Consider the following 6,729-nt stretch of genomic DNA (forward strand, 5'->3'; position numbering starts at 1 on the left):
CTTAGAAGGACTTTTTGCACCAAGCCTTTAGAAATATATAATTTCTGAGGTCAATAGCTACCAAGGATTTCCTTTTACCATACTTTATATCAAATAATATTTTAATATTGCCATATTAATAAACTTGTACATTAGCTTTGTTTCATATTTTTCCAACAAATAGTAAATGTATATAGAATTTGCCTTAATCATTCTAGCATATTTTTAAATATTATGTTGATATCTCCCTATTACCTGGTTGAAATGATGACTTACTATAAGCACCACTGTTTTATGATATAATGCCATTTGTCTATTGTAAATTTTCATCTTGACTTTGTGAAATGAGGTCATCCCATGAACTGAGTGGATACCGAGAGTCCCTGCACGCTCAGGGTTGGGTTGCGCATGCTAATACCAACACTGCAGCCTGAACACCTCATCAACAGAGTTCACTGCACAGGCTGTGGTCTCTGTGTCTTTACATTCCAATAAGATACAGATACATTGATTTGAAAAAATGACACTGAATTTTCGTTTAAGATTTTATGTTTAATTTATATTCTGCTGCACATTAAAAAATAATTAGATTTTTAAAATCAGGAATGGAATTGTTACTGTAGGTAGCAGCTAGGAATGAGTGACCAGAAGGAAAATAATGCAGGGCCCTCACCATTACAATCTAACAAAGAACTTAAAACAGGAGGCTAGAAACAAAGGGAAGGAAGTCATGCTTCTCCAATTAACTCAGCAGTTCTGAACCTGTTCAGATGAGATTATCAGGTATTCCAACCACATCACACACAGGGATAGTGCATGAGGAGGGCCGTCCTTGAGACTCTGTGCTGGGACAGGGAGCCTCTGTACCAATTTCACTAAGACAAAGAACCTTTACTAGCTGAGAAAGAAAGCCTTTGTAGCTGTACAATATTCCCGAGGTTTAGAAGGGGAAGACAGGGAACCTAAAAGCTGACGGATGTATGTAACCCCTGAACACTAACAGTCAGTGCACTCAGCTAATCTCTAGCTTGTAGCCTCAGCTCGTGTATAGAACAAACTTACTGACAAATGTATTAACAATTTTATTTCCTCTCTAGGTACTGCATTTGGACTAGCTAGGTGCCTACCTGTAGTTTTGTGTTTGTGTGTGTTTTATAAATAAACTTGCTTTCTCATTTCCACTACATGGGTTTGTCTCTCGATTAAATTGGTCTCTTGAGAGCAAGACAACAACTGAAGGAGCTCAGTGAGGGAAGCCCCTTGACTTGGGTCTCTCTCTGCTAACAGAATGCAATTACTAAAATATTCTACTTTTAACTGAGGCAACATATATACGTTAAGAGCACAGACATTGGAATCTCTCTCCAAATCCTTTCTCTATCATTTACTAACTGTAGTATGTATTTGAAAAAATTACTTAATCTCTTAGGCTCACTTTCTTACGGGTATACAGTCAAACATCAGTTCTCAAATGTCTCCCCTCTTGAACAATTCAGTTTTCAGCCCAGTTGTTTATGGGGAAAAAAATATGTCTCAGTCATTGAACAAAACTTCAGTTCTCAATTTGACAATCGTTTCATACTGATACCTGTATGATCATAAGATCAATCATGCATCTCTCTCAGGCAACCAATGAGAGAGTGCACGAGTATCAGTATGATTCAGTTTGGGAACAAATTGTTTCTCTAACAGCATTCTGGAGTGAATTAAATTTCCAGAAGCCTGTTTGAGAGTGGAATTGTTTGACAGGGGAGAAGTTCGAGAACCAAAGCTTGAGTGTATCATCATGAAAGGGTTGTCAGGTTAAGAACCGAAGTTTTGTTTGACAACTGAGACTTCCTTTCCGTGTACAACTTGCTCAAGAACCTAACTGTTCGAGAGAGGGGATGTTTGAGAACCAGGACTTGATTTGTATTTGACTTAGAAGGCACACTTCTTAAAAATCATAGAATGGGGAAAATAAGATGAAACAAGATAATTCACTGTTTAAAACTTGACTGAACTTGTTAACAGAAAGAGACTAATATAATTAAAACCATGGAATAATTTTAGCCATAAAAACATCAGATGCTCAAATCCAAAATAAACTAACAACAGTGGAGTGTAATAATACATTAAAAATAAAGCTATTTTATTATGAAGCAGGTATTTTCTGGAACTGTGATAACTGATTAATATTAAGACATGTATTTATATAGTATACCATAACATCAATTAAATAAAAATCATTGATAGTACTAGGAGATATTAAAAATATCTTGATTATAGTCATCATGCATGAATCATTGAATTCTGAGTAAATATAGAATAATATTTCTCAAAATGATAAATAATATTAGTTATAAAAAGTATCAACATAACATAAAGTACTACATTTTCAAGTGATTTTTTGTTTAAACATTTCAACTACTTTTTATTAAACCAAAATTAAAAACTTTTAAGTCCATAATGCAGACTTCAATGTCCTTCGATTGGGTTTAATTACCTTGTCAGTGTTATCTCAACATTCTCCACGTTTTCACCACATTCTTCCGCGGGCCTTACGACCATTACTTGTGTTGACCTCTCTTCCTATAGTGCTGGGTTTTCCTACTGATGAAATCTAACAAAGGAGTGCCCATAAGACTGTCAGCTGATTTCTCAAAAGAAACCTTACAGGCAAGAAGGAGCTGGGAAGAAGTATTCCAGGTCATGAAAGGCAAGCACCCACATCCAAGATTACTCTATCCAGCAAAGCTATCATTTAGAATGGAAGGGCCGATAAAGTGTTTCCCAGATAAGGTCAAGTTAAAGGAATTCATCATCAGGAAGCCCTTATTGTATGAAATGTTAAAGGGACTTATATAAGAAAAAAAAAAAGAAGATCAAAAACTATGAACAGTAAAATGACAAAAAACTCACAACTATCAACAACTGAACCTGAAAAACAAAAGCTAAGCAAAAAACTAAAATAGGAACAGAATCACAGAAATGGGGGTCACATGGAGGGTTATCAGTGAGGAGGGGGAGTGGGGAGAATGGGGGAAAAGGTACAGGGGATAAGAAGCATACTTGGTAGGCACAAAATAGACAGGGGGATGTTAAGAATAGTACAGGAAATGGAGAAGCCAAAGACCTTATATGTACAACCCATGCACATGAACTAAGGGGAGGAATGCAGAAGGATCAGAGGGTGCAGAGTGGAGGGAAATAAAGGGGAGAAAAAATGGGACAACAGTAACAGCATAATCAATAAAATACTTAAAACTAACAGTTTCAGTTTAGGAAATGAGCTGTGGCCACCCAGATTAGTGAGATCCTCTAGTTATTTGCTAGTCTGTCAGCAAATACAAGTTTTTCTAACATTGTTGCAATTCTACTCACAATTTCTATAATTCCTGTTATGGTAATATGTCTACAGACATGGAAGTCATTAAGATTATCCAATGACACAGGTTTTGAAGCCTAATAGTTACATTTATTATTCTAATTGATGATTCTTAATACTATAATTATTTGAGGGAGACAAGACATGCATGGTGAGCTTTGACTATTTTTTCATATATAACAAGAAAAACCAATTATTTTTAATTCTTTGTCAGAAAATTCATCGATTTCCATTTCTTTGGGGTCAGTTACTGGGGCTTTGTTAGTTTCTTTCAGTGGTATCATATTTGTCTGATTCTTTATGAGCCATGTAGGCTTCCATTTGTGTTGGTGTGTTTGAAGGAGCAAATCCCATTTGAGTCTTTATAGTCTGGTTTCAGATTTTTCTCCTTTCAGTTTTCTGGGCTGATGAGATTACCCCCAGAATCCTAGTCATGATGGGTTGGAACTGGGTAACAGAAGCTAGGTCACAGAAGCTGGGTGACAGCAACACTGGAGTCTATTGCTGGGATCACAGTGGTGTTCATGGTTGGTGGCCCTGTTACCAGGGGTGTGAGAGTAAATCCTGTGTGGTCCCTGAGTGAATGCTACTGCTTCCATAACATAATAAATACTAATAATACCTCATGGACAAGAGTCTGCCCTAGGGCCCGCTGTTGAGTCTGCAGATAGAGATCTGCCATCAGCTGTGCGGATGTGTGTGGCTGCTGAGTGGGTCCCTGGAAGGGCACAGCTGGCCCTTGACCATGGCTGAGGGAAGCTGGAACTGAATTTAAGAACTGCTTCAGGGTCCACTGCCCAGATTGAGGTCTGCATATCTAGTTCTGGTAGAACCAATAGGCATGTTCTCCTTCCAGTTTCCTGGGTAGACAGGACTGCTTCCTAACTGTGGCTGAGAAGGGCTGGAGCTAAGTTACAGGATGTTTTTCAGGATCTTCCATCAGACGAAGATTGGCTGGCCTACTTGTGAGGGCACTAATGGCTACGTCTCCTGGTGGGACACGAACTGGCAGGACTGCTCATACTCTATGGCTGCAATTGGCTGAAACCAAGTATAAGGCCATTTCAGGAATTCTGGGGGTGTAAATGGGAAAGCATCTCACTGGGTCCCTGGGCCAGCAAGGCCGTAAAACTCCTTTAGAAGGCAATTTCAAAATCTAGAGTTAGAGCAGGTTATGTAGGTTTTCCTCCAGAGATTTACTTTTCTTCTAGAAAGCAATTCTGATAGGAAGCAATTTCTTAATACAGTTAGGGATTAATGATCTAAAACTGAGCGTAGGTATTTATGGTGGTTGATCTGTCTTTATTCTATTTTGATGTACTTCACTTCTGAGGTAAAGCCCTTTGAGCACCTCTCTGAAAGCCTTAGATATTTAATAAGGCCCCTCTGCCTTTTCAGGCCTAAACTGGATATTTATCCAAAGTCGCAGGTAAGGAAAGCTCTGGTCAGCTCTACGTCCTCTTATCTGCCCATTCTCCTGCTTTTTTCTAATCACAAAATTTGTAAGTGAGGAAAGATTTTTATATGTTACATTCAATTCTTCAGGCTCTTGAATAATTTAGACTCAAAAATATATGTTGTGGTGACTTTAATATATTTTTTTCACTGTTTTCTGCTGAGTATTAACTTTAAACAAACTATTTCAGCATTGTTGGAAGAAGAATCTCTTAGAACAATGTTATGTGTCCTTTTAAAATAACATAACTTTGTCCTGACCAGTGTGGCTCAGTTAGTTGGGTATCGTCCCACAAAGGAAAAGGTTGCTGGTTCGATTCCCAGTCAGGGCTGATGCCGAGGTTGTGGGTTATGTCCCAGTCAAGATGGGTGCAAGAGGCAACTGATTGATGTTTCTCTCCATCTCTTTCTCCCTCCCTCACCTTCTCTCTAAAAATAAATAAATAAAGTTTTAAAAAAATTAACCTGGACTCCTCCAGTGACCACAGCTCCTCTGGCTGGTGTCTCTGTTTCCTCTTTCGCTGAGACTTCCTACAGCTGTCGCCAGTCGTCAGCCTCCTCGTCCTTTGGGGGCATGGGTGGCGGCACTGTGCTCTTCGGAGGGGGAGTCACCTAGCGCGCCCAGCATCCAGGGAGGCTCGGGCAGCAGTGGCGTCTCAGTGTCGTCTGCCCGCTTCGTGTCCTCGTCCTCCTCTGGGGACTACGGCAGCGGCTATATGGGCACCATGGTCGGGTCTGATGGGCTTCTGGTGGGCAACGAGAAGTTGACCATGCAGAACCTTAATGACTGCCTGGCCTTGTACCTGGACAAGGTGCGCACCCTGGAGGCGGCCAACGGCGACCTGGAGGTGAAGATCCGTGACTAGTACCAGAAGCAAGGGCCAGGGCCCGCCCGCAACTACAGCCACTACTACGAGACCATCGGGGAGCTGCGGAACAAGATTATTGGTGCCACCATTGAGAATTCCAAGATTGTCCTGCAGATCGACAATGCCCGCCTGGCTGCGGATGACTTCCGAACCAAGTTTGAGACGGAGCAGGCCCTGCGCATCAGCATGGAGGCCGACATCAATGGCCTGCGCAAGGTGCTGGATGAGCTGACCCTGGCCAGAGCCAACCTGGAGATGCAGATTGAAGGCCTGAAGGAAGAGCTGGCCTACCTGAAGAAGAACTGTGAGGAGGAAATCAGTGTCCTGAGGAGCCAGGTGGGTGGCCAAGTGAGTGTGGAGGTGGATTCCACTCCTGGCATTGACCTAGCCAAGATCCTGAGTGACATGAGAAGCCAGTATGAGGTCATGGCTGAGAAGAACCTGAAGGATGCTGAAGCCCACGTCATCCAGACTGAGAAACTGAACCAGGAGGTCGCTGGCCACACGGAGCTAGCAAGACGGAGGTCACTGACCGGCGCTGCACCCTCCAGGGTCTGGAGATTGAACTGCAGTCTCAGCTCTGTATGAAAGCCACCCTGGAGGGCACACTGGTGGAAACAGAGTCCCGCTTTGGAGCCCAGCTGGCATAGATCCAGATGCTGATTAGCAGTATCGAAGCCCAGCTGAGTGATGTGCCTGCGGACATCGAGCAGCAGAACCTGGAGTACCAGCAGCTCATGGACACCAAGATGTGGCTGGAGCAGGAGATCGCCACCTACCGCAGCCTGCTGGAGAGCCAGGATGCCTATTACAACAACCTGCTCACTACCCAGACCGCCTGAGTCCAGCAGTCTCCCTGGCTTCCTGCTTCTAGCAGAGGGATGGATGCTCATGGATAGGCAAATGAAGGGGCGGGACCTTTACTTCTGCTCCTCCTCTGACCTGTCAATAAAATTTTATAGCCCAAGGGGAAAAAAAAATAACCTGAACTTCACACTTTTCCTAAGTCTTCTAGAATATCTTGCTTTAATTTTGTATTTTAATAAGTATGCATATCTA

General features: G+C 41.9%; 1 pseudogene; it reads left to right on the forward strand.

The window, feature by feature from the left end:
• Positions 1 to 3,782: 3,782 nt before the first annotated feature.
• LOC112311397 (keratin, type I cytoskeletal 19 pseudogene) lies at positions 3,783 to 6,525 on the forward strand (annotated as a pseudogene).
• Positions 6,526 to 6,729: the final 204 nt, after the last annotated feature.

Source organism: Desmodus rotundus, chromosome 13 (assembly GCF_022682495.2).
Source record: "Desmodus rotundus isolate HL8 chromosome 13, HLdesRot8A.1, whole genome shotgun sequence".
NCBI lineage: Eukaryota > Metazoa > Chordata > Mammalia > Chiroptera > Phyllostomidae > Desmodus > Desmodus rotundus.